Source organism: Protopterus annectens, chromosome 4.part0 (genome assembly GCF_019279795.1).
Source record: "Protopterus annectens isolate FY-2018-M chromosome 4.part0, PAN1.0, whole genome shotgun sequence".
Classification (NCBI taxonomy): Eukaryota; Metazoa; Chordata; order Ceratodontiformes; family Protopteridae; genus Protopterus; species Protopterus annectens.
The window spans coordinates 1,103,670,081-1,103,689,755 of NC_056733.1; the positions used below are offsets into that span (position 1 = coordinate 1,103,670,081).

At 45.7% G+C, this 19,675-nt stretch overlaps 1 protein-coding gene across 1 annotated transcript in view; it reads right to left on the reverse strand.

Moving 5' to 3' along the window:
* The window catches only part of DIAPH1 (diaphanous related formin 1), a 2,838,381-nt gene that overhangs the window by 2,122,280 nt on the left and 696,426 nt on the right, over window positions 1-19,675 (reverse strand). The gene's annotated exons all lie outside the window — the stretch shown is intronic.

Consider the following 19,675-nt stretch of genomic DNA (forward strand, 5'->3'; position numbering starts at 1 on the left):
ACCAAAAGGTGACGATGGAGGAACGGGAACCAAACTTGTCGAGGCCAGTAAGGAGCAATGAGAATCATCTTGGCTCTCAAAACGGTTGCTTTCTGGATAACTTGAGGGATCAGAGGAAAAGGAGGGAAGGCATAAAGAAGTCCCTGGGGCCAATCCTGGGTCAGAGCGTCTCTGGGGGGATGGCCTGGTAGAGGGAAGAGAGAGAAGAAGTCTGGGCATTTGCTGTTTTGGGGAGTAGCAAAAAGATCGCAACATGGGTGACCCCATTCCAGAAAAATCTCTTCCACTATAGACTGCTTGAGAGACCACTCGTGAGGCATGAGAATAGCTCTGCTTAATCTGTCCGCTACAATGTTGGTTTTCCCAGGGATATGCGTTGCTACCAGAAACCGATGAGAGGAGATCGCCCATTGCCATAGTCTGAGCGCTTCTCGACACAAGGGGTAGGACTTGGTTCCGCCCTGCTTGTTGATATACCAAACTACAGACATGTTGTCTGTGTGGACTGCAATTGTCCCTACGGGAAGAAAGTCGTTGAGGGCTTGCAACGTTAAAAGCACTGCTCTCATCTCCAGGACATTTATGTGCAGGTGGTATTCGAACGGCTGCCACGTCCCATGAACCATCCTGCCCTGATAATGACCCCCCCACCCGATCAGGGAGGCATCCGTGGTGACAGTGGCTACCGGGGATGGGGGTACAAAGTGTCTGCCTTGGTGAACCTGGGGAGATGTGATCCACCAAGCAAGATGATCTTTGCAAATCTGTGTCACCAGAATCTGGTGACGCATTGGAAGTTGTTGGTACGACCACTGAGTGAACAACATCCACTGAAGAAGGCGCATGTAGAAGCGAGCCAGGGGAAGAAGAGTAATGGCCGCAGCCATGAGGCCTAATACCTTCAGAACCATTCTGGCCTGTACCTTCTTGTTGGCTAGAATGATCCCGACATGACTTTGAATGTCTGAAACTCTTTGATCTGTAAGGGTAGCTGACATCCGAACAGTGTTTAAGTTTGCGCCTATGAAAGTAATAGACTGGCAGGGCGATAAGGATGACTTTTCGAAGTTGATCGAGATGCCCAAATGAGTGCAAAGATTTATTGTGTAATCCCTGGCTTGAACAAGCTGATGCCTGGTGGTGGCTGAGAGGAGCCAGTCGTCGAGATACGGAAACACCTGGAATCCTTGATGTCTCAGGTGAGCCGTGACCACTGCCATGCATTTGGTGAACACTCTGGGGGCTGTGGTGAGACCAAAGGGCAAGGCTCTGAACTGGAAATGACTGGACCCCAGCCGAAAGCGGAGAAATCTCCTGGAGTGTCTGTGAATTTTGATGTGATAGTACGCATCCTGAAGATCTATTGAGCACATCCAGTTGTCCTTCTGTAAGAAGGGCAGAATTGATTGAAGAGTGACCATTCGGAATCTTGTCTTCCTCACAGACTTTTTGAGTCTGCTGAGATCCAATATTGGTCTCCAGTCTCCCGTCTTTTTGGGGACCAAAAAGAATCTTGAGTAGATTCCGGGCTCTGAATGGTCTGTTGAGACTGGCTGAATGGCTCTTTTTTGCAGTAGTTTTGAGACTTCTAACTCTGCAATTTCCCTTAGACCGGGTGGTACATCTGGAAGGGAATTTGAGGGGTAGAAAGGACTTTCCTCGAAAGGAATTATGTAACCCTTGGATATGATCGACTGTACCCATCTGTCTTGAGTGAGGGAGTGCCAGGCTTCTGGGTACAGTGATAATCTTCCCCCGACTGCCTCCAAGGAGGGACAGCCGGGCAACACCTCAGGGATGCTGAAAGGGCTTGTCAGAGAGAGACTCTCTGTTTCCCTGGTTCTTTGGACCCCCTCTGCCTCTAGAGCGTCTGTTGTTGTTACCCCTCTGCCTCTAGGGGTAAACTGACCACGTGAATCGGCGTGACTCCTTGGGATTTATGGAACCACATTTTGCCACCTTTCTGTCCTTTAGGGTAAGGTCTAGAAGGGGTGGAAAAACGGACTCCTACGGCAGAAAGAGTCTTGCCGTCCTGCTCGCACCTGGTCAAAGTTTCCTTCACTTGAGGGCCAAACAAAGCTGAACCATCAAAGGGAGAGTTTGTGAAGGACGCCTTAAAGGGATCTGCAAAGTCACATAGCCGCATCCAGGCTTGGCGTCTAAGAGCCACACCTGTACCTGCGGCTCTACTCGCTCCATCAGCAGCATATGATATTAGCCGCATGGAGGAGTTTGCAATGGAATTAAGGGTTCCTAGCTGCGAAGCAATTTTTTCCTGAGCCCCTGCAGCTGTAGGATCCTGCACAATATCACCTAGCTCCTTAAGGATATCCCTTTGGAGTCTGGTGAAGTGACATAGATAATTCAGCGAACGCATAGCAAAGGTCGCTGAGGAAAACATCCGCTTACCGTACCTATCCATGGTCCTAGAGTCCTTATTAGGAGGATGGACGGGTACGGAAGGATCTGCAAGTTCCTTCTTGGTGGCAGCAGCTACCACCATGGCATCATCGGGCACACCCTTAGTGAGGAATTGCTTATCACCCGGGGCAGTAATAAATTTTGAAGGCCTCCTAGGGACCGGCTCTACAGAGTCAGGAGCAGCCCACGCCTTCGGGCAATAACCTGCATAAGGGGGTCGAAGGGCGGAGACACCCAGGAGGTGGAGGGCCGAGATCCAAACGCCTCCAGGTATACTGACTCATCCTCAGAGGGATTATTGGTGGGCCAGTTTCCCCTCTGTCTAAGGAGTTCTAGGATGTCTGAGAAGGAGACATCCTCAGAGGGGGATCTTGGGGATCCCTCTGACTCATCTAAGTCAGTATCTGAAGTGATAGACTCGGGGAGTCTCGTGTTTCCTCTTACAAGTCCTCTTCCTAGGAGGATCTCCCAAGCATCAGGAGAATCCTTGGAAGAGGGGATATTCCCAATGGGGAAACCTGAGGCGGAGGATCTCTGGGTCCTGTAGCAAGAGAAGTGGCAGAGATGTCAACAGGCACTATAGAGGGAGGAGCTAAGGGAACAGACTGCTGGCTGATGCCAGTGGCCAGCACACTCTTCATCACCTCGAATGCTCCCCTCCCAGGAAGGTCCGAGAGAACCAGTTCAAGAGCTAGGAACTCCAGGGCCCACCGAAGGGAAGTCTCCGAGGCAGATGTCGGAGCCGAGCTCACCAAGGCCGAGGCTCCAAGGGAGCGGGCTCGGACAAGGGTCCGATGCCACTCACCCCCTCGGAGGAGACCAGGAAGCCCGCCACGAATCCCTCTAAGGAAGGTCTCAAGAGGAGATAAGAGTAGAGGCTGAAGGAACAGAAGGGGGTATCTGTCCCTCAGCCGTAGCAGTAACCATTCCCGAAGACTCCAACTCCAATCTCTGTGGTAGAGTTGAAGGAGGAACTGCAATGGGGTGTGGACCAATAGTCGTCTGTTGAGACGGACTATGTAACATTTGGGCCAATGCCTGTGACTTAAGTAATCTACTGACCACTCTCTCTAAATCATGGTCAGAAAGCCTGGATGACCTTGAAGATCGGCTCCGATGGCTCCGAGAGAAGGCGGCCGGAGCCGAAAGTATCGGCTCCAAGGAAGGAGACCTAGACCTCTTCCTCGAAGGAACCATCGGAACCGAAGAAGCTACTGAACCTGTCGGAGCCGACAACTTATCGGAGCCGACAGGTAGCTTCGATGCATCGGCTCCAGCCGGAGCCGATACAGCCACAAAAGTAACGGTGTCGGAGCCGATCGGAGCCGACACCGATGCCTGAGCCACATGGTGGTCGGAACCGATCGGAGCCGACACCGAAGTGGTCGAACCAGAATCGGCACCGATAGCCATCGGTGCCGAAGGTTTAGTCAACCCAGAATCGGCTCCAGCCGGAGCCGATCTCGACTCTAAATGAGTCGGAGCCGAGGCCGCAGGCTTGGACACAGAAGCCTGGGCCTTGGAAGACTTAGTAGTCTTGGATGGAGCCGACTTAGCCGGAGAGCCCTCCGGCTTAAGAAGGCCCCTCAAAATCAGCTTATTTCTTCTTTCCTGCAGGACTCTCTGGCTGAAAGAATGACAAATAGCACAGGAGTCCTGCAGGTGAAGAGGCCCCAAGCAGTACAGGCAAGAAGTGTGACCGTCTGTCAGAGACATCTTCTGACAGCACGAGTCACACTTCTTGAAGCCTGAGACCCTTTCTTTGGACATGGTGTAAAACACAAAAACACACACACCAGTCAAAGAATTTAAATTAGATTAAATATACCAAAGGGTATAACTGACAAAAACACACACACCCCCTAACAGGGGGGGGGGGATGGGATGGGTGAAAGTCTGACTAACAAAATAAGAGGAGACAGAGAATTTTCTGTCAGAAAAGGTTTAAAACTTAGTTAAAACTAATAATTAAGGGTTTTTTTGTCAAAAGGGGCTTAAAATGTAAAGAAGCAAATCACTTACCAGGAGCTGGTAAAAGGAGGACCTCATCAGCGAAGCGGCAAACGAGATCTGGGGACTTACCGCCTTGCATCATGGGATATGGGGCTGCCTCGAGCTGGTAAAAGTGACTCTCGAGCTTAGCAAGTGCCGAGTCGGAGCCGAGGATCGGCTCCGAACCCATCAAGCAAGAATGAAGGCGAGATTGACAACTTAACATGAACAGTTATCCCAAGGGAAAGCAGGATCTCTAACAGGAGGTCTAAGAAGAAATGCACCTCTGAGGAATGCTTTGGATAGTTCAAGAGAGTCAATGGAAGACTGATTTTCTCCTATGTGGAAATCTGAAATGGCCACTAATTGAACTTTAATAATAGGATAGTTAGACCATCATGAAAAAAAGGGAAGCCAGAAAACCTAAAATAGCTGGGAGAGGAGCCGGAAAAGGATCCAGTTTTCTACTGGAAACCTACATTGAAAATATTTTCCACTTGCTTCTGTAAATCTTCCTGGTACAGGGTTTGTGTGTGGAAGTTAGAATGCTAACCACCTGGAAAGAGAGCCTGAACTGCCTAGCCATCAATGGAAGTGGAGAAACTAAGCAGTCAACTTGACGGCTTGAATGTTTGGCTGAGGCAATCTGGATGGGTGAGACAGAAGATCTGGAGTGAGATCCAGTATCCAAGGTGGGTGCATCAGATGAGGTCAGAGGAAGGAAAACTACTCCTGTTAGGGCCAGAATGGGACTATGAGGATGAATGTGACCTTCCTCACCAAGGCTTTTTGCAGGAACTTTGGAATGAGAAATAGTAGGAGGAATTGCATACAGGAGCCTGAGGGAACAAATGTAGGTCAGAGCATCTCTCAGTGATTCTCCCTCCTGAGGAGATTAGGGAAAAGTACCTGCTGCATTTTGTGTTGTATGGGTACGTAAACAGATCATAGTATGGTTGGCCCCAGCAGCAGAAAATCTGCTCTACCACAGTCTGACTGAGAGACCATATGTGAGGAAGGACAAACGTACTCAATCTGTCTCCAAGAACACTGGATTTCTCCAGGCTGTGCATTACTACCAGAAAGCAGTAGGAAGGTATTGCTCATTGGCAAGCTCCCCCAGTCTCTCAATGTAACAGGTACAAACGTGACCCCCCTCTCCCAAACATTTGTTGATGGACCAGATGCCTGACATGTTGTCTGCCTGGATAAACATCATTTCCAGAGGGAGGGAGTCCTGGAAAGCCTGCAACACCAGGATGAGAAAGTGAAGACTGGCCTTGAAGGGGGACCATGTACTTTGGACTGTCCATACCATGTAATGCCCCCTCCCACCCTAACTGGAAGGCATCAGTGGTCACCATGGCTTGGGGAGAAGGTACAGCAAAAGGAAGACCCTGGGAGACCTTCAGAGAATCGAACAACCATCGTATGTGTGCTCCACAAATGTCCATGAGAAGTACCTGGAAGTTCATAGATCAATGTCTGGTACACCACTATACTGGAAGTGACCAATAAAGAACTCTCACAAGATGCATGGTGAGAAGAATAAGGGTTGCTGAAACAGCCATAGACATAAGGAAACAAAGAAGCAGTCTTGCTGCCGGTTTTTGTCAGTACAGAACTTCTAATGCCCGTTTGTGAAGGGTGGCAATTCTGTTCTCTGGGAGTCTTTCTATGTGGTACTTCATGAACAGGTACCTTTCTACAAGCTCTGCTGTTTGAACTGGAAGGAACTTGGACCTGGCACAGTTCACTGTAATGCCTAGCTTGTTGCAAAGCTGGAGTGAGGAGTCCCTTGTGTAAGATGATGCAATTCATAGTGGGGGCAGTGGTGAGCCAGTCATCTATGTATGAGAACACTCTGAACCCTTGCAGTCTCAGGTGAGTTCCAACCACCACCATACACTTGGACACCAGGTGGAGTCTATAGTGAAACCAAAGGGTAGTGCTCTGAATTGAAAATGACGGGCTTCCAGTTAAAAGGAGAGAAACCTTCTGGAGCTCATGTCCATTTTTATGTGGCAGAAGTACACATCCTGAAGTTAGTAATCACATACAATCATCTTCATTAATGTGACAATAGACTGCACAGTGACCATCTGGAACTTCATCTGTTTGACCTACTGACTTAGATGGCTGAGGTCCAAAACTGTCCTGAGGTCCCTGTTCTTCTTTGGCACCAAAAGAATATCAAATAAGTTCCAGATCCATATTTGTCTGGTGGGACCTCCTGGATGACTCAGTAGCTTTGTTACCTCTAAAACTGCTGCTTTTCTTTGGCAAGATGGCTTACTGGGGATTTTGCCTGAAGTGGTGAGGCAAGAAAAAGTAGATTGAACAGGCTGGTTATGATCTTCTGCACCCAAGTATCTTTTGTGATGGATGTCCAGGCTTGGGGTGTAGAGATAAATGCCCCCCCACGACTGCCTCCACAGGCTATCTGGCAACCATTCAGAAGCACTTTTAGGGTCTCCTGGAGAAAGGATTCCTATGGTAGAAAGGCTTTTCTCATCTTACTCACTCCTGGAAAGCATCTGTAACTTTGGGCCCAGAAAGTATCAAACATTCCTAACGGCATTAACAAAGGATGTCTTGAAGTGCTCTGTGAAGTCACATGAGTGTATCCAACCAAATCTTATGGCAATGCCAGTGTCTGTGACTCTCGAAGTGGCCTCAGTTGCACTGGAAATGAGGTGCATCAAGGCATTTGAAAGGGACTGAAGGGTGACCAACTGCAAGTCCACAGTTTTCTTGTCCTCAGCAGAAATGGACCCTGAGGGAGATTTGGGGAGCTTCTTCATCTGGAAATATGTCACATGTACCAGGTAGTTCATCCTCATTGCAAAGGTTGCCGATGCATAAACCCACTTTCCAAATCTGTTCAGTCCCCTGGACTCCATTTTTCTGCAACCTCCTTTTCGGTGGCTACCACCACCACCTTGGAATCAGCAGCATGACCCTTACCCTAATGCAAGCAATCTTGTGGCAAATACAAGGAATTTATTGGGTTTGTGTGGTACAGGTTCAGCCACTCAGATTCCTTAAATGCATGTTTCAAGAACAGATCTATCTTGTCCGCAGGAAGGACGAGCTAAGTAGCCGGGCCAGATCCAAAAGCCTCAAGAAAATCTAACTCCTCCTGAGAAGGGGCTTCAGAGGACCATCCACCTTTCTGTCTGAACAGTTTGAGGATCTCCTCTAATGAGATGTCCTCAAGGGAGGATCAGGAAACCCTCCCCTTTATCAAAATCAGTCCCTTCAGTTAATGACTCCTAAGGGGAGTCCAAGTACCTACTCATGCATGCATGCTTCCTACAAACTTCTACAGTGGGATGCACAGGAAAAGACTTGGAAGAGGAATGGAAGTCCTAAAGGTGGACTATCTCAAGTCTTGACAGGACTGACCGTCCCAACAAGAAAGAATGAGCAGGATCTTGACCCAAGGGCATCCAAACGTGGATGGATGGACTGTGTGCACAACAGAAGTCCCACTCGCCAAAATGGGAAAACGCTCTTTCAACAGTTTTGAACGTCAAAGCCAAGGAAGAATCTGAGACCACACATGTCAGAGCCAAAGCTTAAGCTCCCGACTGATCCTTGAGCCCAATCCAACTAAGAAGCTGACACTGAACTGTCTAGTGAAAAGGCTCCCAGAGGAAGGGATGGCTCCAAAAATGTGTTGAATCAGTCCCCCCCTGGATATGGTTGAGATCCTTCCCTATCCAAGCCACTAAGAACCGGTCAGATCAGAGAAGCCACTGGAGTCAAACACATCCAGGTCTTCAGATAAAATGTGGACTGACCCTGGGGTTAACTCTGTCCGGAGGCCACAAACCCATGGAATGTATCTGTGAAGGAGCCGAAACAGAATGAGGGGAAGGATCTAAACTCTTAAGTCTGACACTGGTCAGAACCAGGAGAATCCCCAACTGGATCTGGGTCCTAAGGAACTTCCTCTTCATTCTATCCATGTCAACTTCAGATAGACCTCTGGTAAACCTCACTGATCAAAGAGATTAGGTTGTGGATTGGGGCCTGGAAGACAGGTGAAAACAGCTTTCCTGTAAGAAAGGAGAATGCAGTCTGGGGAATGGTCTCTGGGAAAATATAGGCTCAGATAGTGAAGGGGTATTGGATCGACTATCAGATCTGAGATGGGGGTCGAATCAGAAGACTTTGGAAGTTTAGGGGCTGGAACTGAAGAAAAGGAGGAACAGTCTTGATATCACTTCCTAGCCTCTCTAGGTTTCTCCTCAAGTTGATCATCACTCTTGTCCCCTTAGGTCTGTCAGATGGCTTTTGACAGAGGGAGAAGCTCCAGAAGCAAAAAGAATGCGGAATGGTTGAGTCTTCCGCTGGGGCAGAGAGGAATCCCCTCAGAATGAGTTTATTCCTGTGATCTGCAATGGCCCAAGGACCAAAATCATTGCAAATGGAGCCCTGACTGTTCTTCCAAGTGGTCAGCTACAAGACAGTACACACATCTAGAGTGCAAATCAGAATTTGATATTTTGTGGCCACAGGCCACATATTTTTTGAAGCTGGAGGGTTAGAGTCAGGCATCCTGCAAGAAAGTTTGCTTACAGCAAATAGTACCACATGGAACAAACATCAGTAAAAACACACCAAAAACAAATAAATAAATAAATAAATAACCTACAGTACTACAAAAAAAAAACAAAAAAAAAAACACTGAAAATCCTAAAAAAATCCTAACCAAAACTAACCTACACTACAGGAAAACATACCACAAAATGGGTGCTCAAGGTGTGAGAGAGAAACTGTCAAAGGAAAACTGTAGCTTGAAACTTTAAAGGTAAAAGGGAGACAAAGATAACTGTTGCTAATTATTACATTAAAGGTACAAAGTTATTCATAAAACTTCACAAGAAGAATTGCACTTAGCCTGGGCAATGGAAACCATCTGTCTGAAATGAGCAGCAAATGAGATATGGGGTAACTACACGGGTAAGAAGAAACTATGGGGTAAGGGGAGGAGCCTGAGTTTTGGATCCAAAGTCTACAGAGGCTGAAGCTGAATCTGAGTCAGATCCAAATACCCAACTGTTGAGGGACGTATAGAAGAGACATCAGATTAGTTTACAGACTGCATTCTTTTTCTCTTTTCCTCAAGCTTCTTAAACTTTTGCTCCTTGGGGGGAGAGGAGTGTCCAAACAGTAGCTCCTATTCTAATGGGTCATTGAGAAACTGTACTTTCATGTAATCCAGCAGGAGATGGTCCTTAGCCAGGCATGCTCCTAATAAATTACCCTGTTGCAGTTGCCTTTCATTACACATCCACCGTACCACAGTCACATCTGACAGCGTTTCCTAAACTGAGAGGTGAGGCTGCATACGTACAATACTTCATCTCTTAGTATCTTGTTATCCATCTCCACAGCCTTGCTGTTTAGCCGAGACAGCAACGTATCCCGGAAATATGGAAATCTGGCAGTTCACAGTTCTGACAGCCATGATATGGCAGGGATACAGATCTCTGTCCCAAATCATCTAGTACTTTACTTGCCTTGGGACTGAGAAGAAAATTCTTGGCTCGATTCCAAGGAGACACCTTGGTGAAATCCATGGACACCATAGTGGCTCAGCAACTGATTTATTGTAAACATACTTACAGGAAACCACAACCTTGTAAAAGCAGTTGAGCTTCCTGGGACCACAGGTTTGGGAGTCTGGCATCAATGATGCACTGGTGAATACAACCTCCACATTTTTGATCAGTGGAGGAACTGGTAATGGTTCTGGTTCTAATAAACTCAGAAGTTCTGTATAACTATTCTGGGCATTCATGAAATCCTTAAGTCCCAGTTCACAAAATTCTTCACTCGGTTGAGAGCACCTCCAAATGAGAAACCCACTTATACAGAAGAATAGAAGAATGCACTCAGTATTTAACTTGTAAGAAGAGAAAAGGACATCTGCTCCCCATAAGCTAGTTCATCCACCTTGGTGTCAGATATCTCAAGAGGGGGATGCTTCTGTTTTCACTTTTAAGGCACAGATCCCCGACACTGACAGACATTCCAAATAGTGGCTGCAAGTTCTTGCTGAAGAGTGCAAAGTCCTTAGTGTCATCATCAGGTCTTGTGTGGAGGGCCTGGCAGGTGAGATGGGAAGAGGGCCCACGCAACTGAAGCAAAGGCAAGATGACAGATGTCCAAGGCTTTTATACCTTTGCCTTGGTTTTGGGGATGATCTCTACTTTAGAGCTCTCCAGCTGTAGGTGGACAGTGAAAACTTCAATTTTTGAGCCACTGATGCCATCACATACCAGACGCAAGGGAATACCACATGCAGTTATCAAAATAAGGGTACTGAGACCAGAAATCCAAGGAGAAGCATGTAAACTGACAGCTGTAGGGTTTTCACCTGAGAGTCTGTTCCACCTTCTAAACCATAATTACCTCCTGAAGATCATTGTAAGGGGCCTCAGTCCAAGTAGCTGTCAGAGTCAGGTTGCATATGTCTCAACAGACCCCTTGCCTTTGAGCCGTAGATGGCCTTTAGACTCAGTGGGTAGGTCACTGACCACCTGAGATTTCTTCTCTCTCATGCACTTTTTTTTTTTAAAGCAGGGGTTCACAGACAACTTGGGTGATGGCATGGAGGCTCTAGAGTTGGTACACAGCCTTTTCTGATTGAGATGATCCTGGAGAGAGTTGGCTGTCCGGCTTGATGGTCTTCTGGTTGAATCCAGCAAAATGGGGACAGAAAATGATGATGATGCATTTCATACCTAAACAGAACAAACACAGACTATGAAAGTCTTCGCAAGGCATCTGCCTTCTACAAATAATGCAGTTATTAACTTTAAAAACTGACAATATCTGATTCTCCTAAACTCCTTAGCTACGATCAAACAAAACACAATATAAAAAGACCCTCCACCGTGGGGTACTTATCTGTAGTCTGAAACATGCCGAACCAACAGACTGCCAAGGTAACCCGACGTCTGGCTGTGTACCAAAGCCAAAAACTTTCTACATGCGCCTATATCTGGCAGCATACACACACACACACACACACAATGCGTGCTTCAGTCAGTACTGGTGCACAAACTGTCTCATACTGCAGTAAGAATGAACTAAAGATGGTGCGAAAGGGAGCTCATCTTATACCACAGATATGGACACATCCAGCTGGGGAGGGCATCTGCCCAGCCAGTAAGGGAAGGATGTAAAGTTCTGGAAGTTAGACTGAATGTTCGGCCTTCTGTTGCAGATGCAGTTCCAATGATGATAGCACACTGTTCTTCTGTATGTCCAAAACAAATGCTTTTCACCCCTGCATCTCTTCATTCCCTACCACCCAGGTGTAGACACTGCATATAGCTTCCATCCTACACTTTTAGACATTTATTAGATACTGTGGGAGCAGCAGGTTTTCATCCTATTGCCATACTGACCTGACTCGTTTCAGTTACAATCCCTTCATATTCTTTTTCCTTCTTCATGCATAAGCTGAGTTGGCAGCTCAGGTCCATAAATTACAACTTTCCCTTAAACCTAAATCCAGGACTTGAAATTTTCACCTTCTGCTGCTCTCAATAATCATTTACTTTTCCTTAGCTTTCTATCATCTCTCTCTCTCATGCCTTAACTAATCATCCTTTCTTTTGATGAATTTCAAGCTCTCTCTAATCAGCTCCAGCTCAACCCAGTTCCAGATTTACTTGCATCAATTACACAGTACCCCACTCAAGAACTGTAGAGACAGTTGTATAATAATTTAAATGCCCTTGCTACACTGGAAAGTACAGTGTCTGTTAAAAGGGACAGATTAACTTGCCCCTGCCACTTACCAGAGACCACAATACAATACTTAAACAAGGCACTAGTAAGGACCACCAGAACTGCAATGACGCACAAATATGTTTTATTCCACCACAGAGGCTCCGAAACATAAACGTTCCTCCAAAATCACGTTTTCGTCATGAAAATGACTTCATCAGATAAAGAGCACATACAAATGAACCCCATAAATAAATTCAATTAAAAACCCTCCAATACTTCCTTTATTCTCATCTCACGTTCTCAAACCTTACTTCCACTCCTAATCTCTTAATCTACTTAATAACCCTCATTTGAGTTCTACTCTTACATGCCAATCTCCCCATCTTCTGCATCACTATCAATTACAATTCCTACTCCTGTCGCGTTCACACCTTTTAACAGATAAAATGCCCCTTAACTGCTTAAAACTTCTACTTGATGTATTTTTAAGCACCTACAACTCTGCACTGTCATCTCCTCACTACTGTAATCTCTCATCCATACAAAGGACACTTTCCCATGGACATCTCACTTGGGATCATTATTCTCTACGATCTTCTCTGTGCATTCATCCAGGCACACCATGTAAATCTAAAAATCACAGAATTAAACTAGCACATCATTTGCACATGTAATGGTAATAATCATTTATCTACCTAAGCCTCAACCACTTCTTATATTCAGCTCCAAGTCTCTCTCAGTATTTGCCATCCTGTTCTGGTACAACAGTGAACTTGGTCCTTGCCCTAAAAGCTATTCATCTAGTCCTGTAATCCATCAATTATGTATTCTCCCAGTAACATTCCACCACACATTTTCAATAGCCTTCAAAATGACTAAACTACTGTAGCAATAAAATTAAACTTGGACTCAGAGAAAGTACAGTTGTATACACTTACCATAAATGTAGATGTTAGAGTGTATTCACTGTTGCAGTCATCACATTTGGGTTATCTGCTTGCAGTAGCCCTCAGTCGGCCTGATTATCAAAGTTTTGGGTCCTGCGTCGGTTGCTGTCTCATCTTCCGTGACGTCAGGTAGTCAGGGGTATAAAGCATGCAGCCGACGCTATTATCAGTTTTTCTTGCCCCAGATGACAGCTGCCCCCCTAATGGGAGGTAATTAAATATATACATATTTTACATATATATATATATATATATATATATATATATATATATATATATATATACACACACACACACACACACACATACATATTATAAACATATATATATATATATATATATATATATATATATACACACACACACACACACACACACACACACAAGGTTATACCTCCAACAAAAAAGCAAATACACCAAAAAGCTTTTAAGCATAGTAAAGGAGAGTAGACGTATAGCCAAGAGAAGTCAGAGGGCTGGAGGGAGGGTAACCAGGACTGCAACAGTGAATACACACGAACATCTACATTTATGGTAAGTGTACACAACTGTACTATGTTCTTCATGTTTCACTGTTGCAGTTATCACATTTGAGTAGCTTCCCAAAGCTAAGGATGGGTGGAGAAATTTAGACAGCATTAAGACCAGCTGTAAGGCCCTGCAAGACTGCAGAGGCAAAGCCATCTCTGGATTTAGAGAAAATTGGCAAATGGTAATGCTTGGTGAAAATATGTACAGAACTCCAGGTAGCAGCTTCTAGGATGGCCCTGGTAGGGACACCTCTGAGAAAGGCTGTAGAGGTAGATGCAGCCCTGGTTGAATGGGGTCTAATCCCCTGTGGGATAGGTTTTCCATGGTGCTTACAGCAGAAATGAATGCAATGGCCTATCCATTTAGAAATGGTTTGTTTTGAAATAGCCTTCCCCTCTGCCCCTGCAGCAAATGCCACCAGCAGTTGTTCAGATTTCCTTTGAGGTTTAGTCCTGTCCAAGTAAAATATAAGTTGTCTATGCACATCTAAGGAGTGCAGTATCCGCTCCCCCTTTGTTCTGTGGATTGGAAAAGAAGGTTGGCAAATGAATGGACTGATTAAGAGCTACACTGGATACCACCTTGGGCATGAAGGAAGGATTGGTCCTGAGGGACACCCTGTCCGCATGAAAGATGATGAAAGGCTCCACTGTCATAAGGGCTTGTAATTCAGATACCCTTCTTGTTGAAATGATTGCTAAAAGGCAGGTGGTTTTCCAAGAAAGGAATTTTAAACCTGCACTTCTAGCTGGCTCAAAAGGAGGGAGAGTGAGTTTTTTCAATACAAAGTTAAGGTCCTAGGCTGGAGTAGGGGCTCTCCTGCGTGGTCTTAAGTTTTTGAGCGCTCTGAGGAACTGCTTGAGCAGTAGATGAGAAAAGGGGTGGTTCTGTGTTATAATGAGCTGAAATGGCTGAGGCGTGCATTTTGATGGAGGAAAAAGAAAGGCCCTTGTGAAGCATCTCAGTTAAGTATTGAAGAATCTGAGGTAACTTGGGTGCTGCTGTGCCCATCCCTTGAGTTTGGTGCCAGGCACAGAATCTTTTCCATTTTTCAGCATAGGATTTTCTAGTACTAGGTCTCCTTGCCTCCAAAATGACATCCAACACTTATTTACTGAGGGATGGTAACTGAGAGATTAGGTAATTAGCCAAGCTGCCAGGTTCAGGGTTTGAAGCTGAAGGTGCAGAATCTGGTTCTCCTGCTGCAACAACAAGGGTAAGGGTCTGAGGCAGGTGCCATGGAGCCAGCAGTGACACACTGCGCAAGAGGGGGGTACCAGTGTTGGCATGGCCACTCTGGTGCAATCAATATCATCCTTGGTTTGTTCCGTTTGATCTTTAGTAGTACTTTGGAGAGGAGAAGCAGAGGAGGAAAGGCATAAACTGATGCATTTTTCCAGCTGAAGGACAGAGCATCCACTTTCCAAGCTTGTTTGTGGGGAGGTCTTGTGCAAAATTGGTCCAACTGGTAGTTCTGGGGGGAGGCAAATAGGTCTATATCTGGGCTCCCCCATTTGTTTATCAACATGTTAAAAGTCTCTGGTTCCATTTTCTACTCATGTGGGTCCATGAGATTTCTGTTTAGTTTTTCTGCCAGTGAATTTAGTTTTCTTGGCAGGAACTGAGCCTGTAGATGTACTTGGTTACTCAAGGCTGTGTTCCACATAGCCATGGCTAGTCTGCAGAGGGGGTAAGAATGGGTACCCCCCTGCTTGTTTATGTACCACATAACAGAGGCGTTGTCCGTCTTTACCAATAATTGTTCTTGAAGAATGTGGTCCTAGAAGGCTGTCAGAGCATTGTGTACAGCTAACATTTCTTTTTGATTGATATGCAGGTGCATTTGACTTAGGTTCCATTTGCCTTGAATGCACTTCCCTAACAGGTGAGCCCCCCCATGCATAGTCTGATGCGTCTGTTGTTAGGGTTTGAGCAGCAGGGGGTAGAGTGAATGGTAGTCCCTTGTTGTGGTGGCAGGCCTCTGCCCACCAAAGGAACTCTAACCATAGGCAAGTATGATAGGAATCATTGCTTCTAGATCCTGAGAATGTTGACACCATAGGCTTTTTAGAGACCATTGTAGTTTCCTCATATGCAGTCTTGCATATGAATTACAAGCATGCAGGAGGCCATGAACCCCTAAGGCTTGCAGTATTTGCCTTGCAGACAGCAGGGTTTTTGTGGCCATTAGTTTGAAGTAAGTTGTCAAATGAATTTGTTTCTCTGGCGTGAGGAAAGCTATCTGGGAAGTTGTGTTCAAGCTTGCTCCCCGGAATATAATTTGTTGACAGGGAACCACTTGTGATTTATTTTAATTTATGGTGTACCCCAGACAAGTTGGCACCTTTTGTACAAATGCCAGATGATTCAAAAGTATGTCCTGGCTTTCTGCCTGAATTAGATAATCGTCCAGGTATGGGTATATTTGAATATTTCTTTGCCTGCAAAATGCAATGACTGGAGCTAGGCACTTTGTGAATACCATGGGCACAGTAGATAAGCCAAAGGGCAGTGCAGAGAACTGATAGTGCATGTAGCCTGCTTTGAAGCGTAGGTATCTTCTGCAAGATTCCCTGATTGGGATGTGCAGGTAGGCTTCCTTTAAATCAAGTGTTGCCAACCAGGCATCTTTGCCTAGCATAAGAAGCAACTGGTGAAGAGTTAGCATCTTGAATTTTGGAATCACCAAAAAGGTGTTTAAGATAGACAGGTCCAGGATAGGACGCCATGAGTTGTCTTTTCTGGGTACAGGGAAAAGTCTTGAGTTGAAACCTTGTCCCTTTTCCTCTTCTGGTACAGTTTGAATAGCCTTTATGCTTAAGAGAGAGAGCATTTGCTTTTGAGCCACTGCCCACTGACTGGGGGTAGATCTGGCCAACCACTTGTGGTTGGTAATGTGTGGAAGTGAAATCTGTATCCTTTAGAAACTATTTAAAACCCATTTGTCCTAGGTAATGAGTTCCCAGTTTTTTGCCTGCAGAGCAATCTTTCCCCCTAAAGGAGCAGTCAATTGATAAGTGCTTGGAAGTTTTAAAGTTAAGTCATTGAGACAGTCTACCATAGGGGGGAGTCTTACTACTCCCAGATTTGGAAGTGGGAGCCCCCCACTGCTTAGTCCTGTGCGTAACCCTGGGACTGAAGCCTGGGTTTGGACTGAGAAGGCCTGGAAGAGGCAGGAAGGACCAATTCTTATTGGGCCAATGCCTACTAAATCTTGAGGCTGTACTTGTAGGAAATCTTTAATAGTTTGCATGGATTTAGCTTCTTCCTCCATCTTTTTAAGAACAACTTCTGCTTTGTTGCCAAACAGGTGGTCCTGATTTAAGGGAGCATCCAGTAATTTACCTTTAACATGATCTGGCAAGGATTGCTCCTTAAGCCAAGCATGCCTTCTAAGTACAGACCCAGTGACAGCAGCCCTTGCAAGATGCCTCTAGTGAATCAAAACCACACTGCAAAGTATGTTTTCCAACTTGTTCAGCTGAATGCAGTAAATCCTGTAAATCCTTATTTTCAGCACAATCAGGAATCAACATAATGTTCTGTTTAAGCAATCCAATAATATGCTGCTGATACTTTAACATATAAAACTGACAGTTTAAGGCCCTAATGGCCAAAGATGCAGAAGTGTATACCTTTCTTACCCCATCTACCCAGCGCCCTGAAGTCTCTATCAGGAGGGGGTAGGATTTTTGGCAGTAGTAGCTGTAATGCCCTTGGGTCCCTGTGAAATGGTTGCAGGATCCGCAGTAGGATTTTTTAAAAAGGAACTTGTGAGAGTCAGGGACCCTGTAACATCTATCAGGTTTTCTGGAAACAGGAGGTAAAGATTCAAAGGCCAAGCTAGATTCCAAAAAGGCATTAAGAATGTCTAGTACAGGAGGTATGGCTAAAGGCCTGTGCTGGGGCAGTAGTAAGAAATCCCTAAGCCTCTATTTAAAATCAGAGAAATCCTGACTTTCCCAACAAAAATGCTCCCTGAGAGTATGCAAGGTTTCACTAAAAGAGAAATCCTCTGGGGGAGAAGCAGAGGGAATAGAATCCTCAGCATCAGAATCCTCATAGGTAGATAAGGGTAAATCCTGGTCATCAGAGGAAACAGAAATTTCAGAATCCTGGTCAGAAGTATCACAAGCAAACTCAGTCCTAGGTCTCAGAGGGGGAAGGCTGGCTTCCCCTGATTAAAGTAATAAGGACTTCAGCCATTCTTATCATTTGTTTTTTAGGCATAGAGGCCTGACCATGCGGTCTGGGCATCAGTTTTCTAGGCATGGCTCGAGTTTTAGGCCTTGAAGAAGATGGCATTGGTTTAATATGCAAGTCAGTAGGCCTGAACACACCCTCAGAAGCCAGTGCCTGCACAGTGGCTCTGGACCCATCCAAGGTAGAGACATCCGCAGGTTCCACAGTTGAAGCATCTTGCGGCATACCAGACTCTGAATGGGTCTCAGTAGCGACCTGCGAATCTGAAGTAGTGGGCATCAGGGGCTGCAAAAGCGCCTCACCGAGTTCCGGTGAACTGGCGACTGGCTTAGAAGCGTTGTTGGCAGCTTTGGACCTAGGTGGCCTGTCTCTGTCTTTACCTTTGCGTTTTTTCAGAATGTCAGTAGTCAGATGGCTTACCGAAGACATATCAGGATAACTGAACCGAGCACCAAAATATTCAGAAGCGAAAATATACAGATGGCGGACAGTTTGTGGTTTAAATAAGGCACAAAACCGACAGCGAGGTACGTCGTGGTCAGGGCCTAGGCAAGGAATACAGTACAAATGAAAATCTTTATGAGGTATTTGCTTTCCACAAGTAATCCAGTTATTTACTTTTACTGACATCGGTTTAGAGCAAGAAAAAGTTTCCCCAATGGGGTACTTAGCTTTTAGTCGAAGACTTTGGTTCTGAAACTCGAAAACAAACATTTCAGGAGCCATCCGACCGACACTTGCGAACTGCTTCTGCTTTGGGCACCGCACGGCAAAAAAGATTGATGTAATAGCATCGGCTGCATGTTTTATACCCCTGACAACCTGATGTCACGGAAGAAGGGACAGCAACCAACGCAGGACACAAGACTTTGTTAATCAGGCTGACTGAGGGCTACTGCAAGCAGATAACCCAAATGTGATGACTGCAACAGTGAAACACAAAGAACATCTTACTAAACTTTTTAACAGCAGACTACCTAATTTCTATGAAATAATTTCCAGAGTAAAGCAAAGCACAGCAAAAGCAAAGCAAACTTTGTCATTCAACCATACAAGCAGAGCTGAATGAAATTTTGTTTCTCCAAGGTCATGCACGATAACATAACATCACAACACATGTAACAGTAAAGCAATTTACAACACAACAGTCAAGAGTCAACTGAAGATCAACATTATCTCAAAAGTTCTTATTTCTCTATCAGTGCAACCGCCACTGCCTGCAGTCAACCGACTCTACACTTCCAACCATCCACAACAACTTTATACTCCAGCAAACCTCCTTCCGACCTCTCCGACCACAGTCCATCAGTCACCTCCACCTGCACACCTGACTGGCCTCATTGACCAGAACACTTCACAGCAACTACCAAGACTTTCTCTCTACCAACACATCTAAACAGTCTTACTTCTCCATATTCTGTCACTCCAATCACCGCCGTATTCAAGAGACCCCTCCAAAATCAACAAAATTCTCTTTCCCGCACTCTATAATGGCCAGCGGTAGTGTTGTTGCCTCACAGCAAGAGGTTCTCCCGTTCGATTCTTGGCTGGAGTGCGGGGAGTGCCTTCTGTGTGGACTCTGCATGTCCTCCCCGCGGTTGGGTGGGTGTTCGAAAGACATGCGTAAATGGACGTGCCTTCATTGAAGGTTGAACGTTGAGCTGGCACCTCGGCGTTCGTGAAAATCTACTGCCAATCATTAGCGGACCGGAGTTCCACTGTGGCGACCCCTAATCGGGAAAAGCCGAAAGACAACAACAACTGTCGCAGGCCCAAATTCCGCCTGCTACTTTGTTACGAAAACAAGCAAAACAGACAGTATTTAA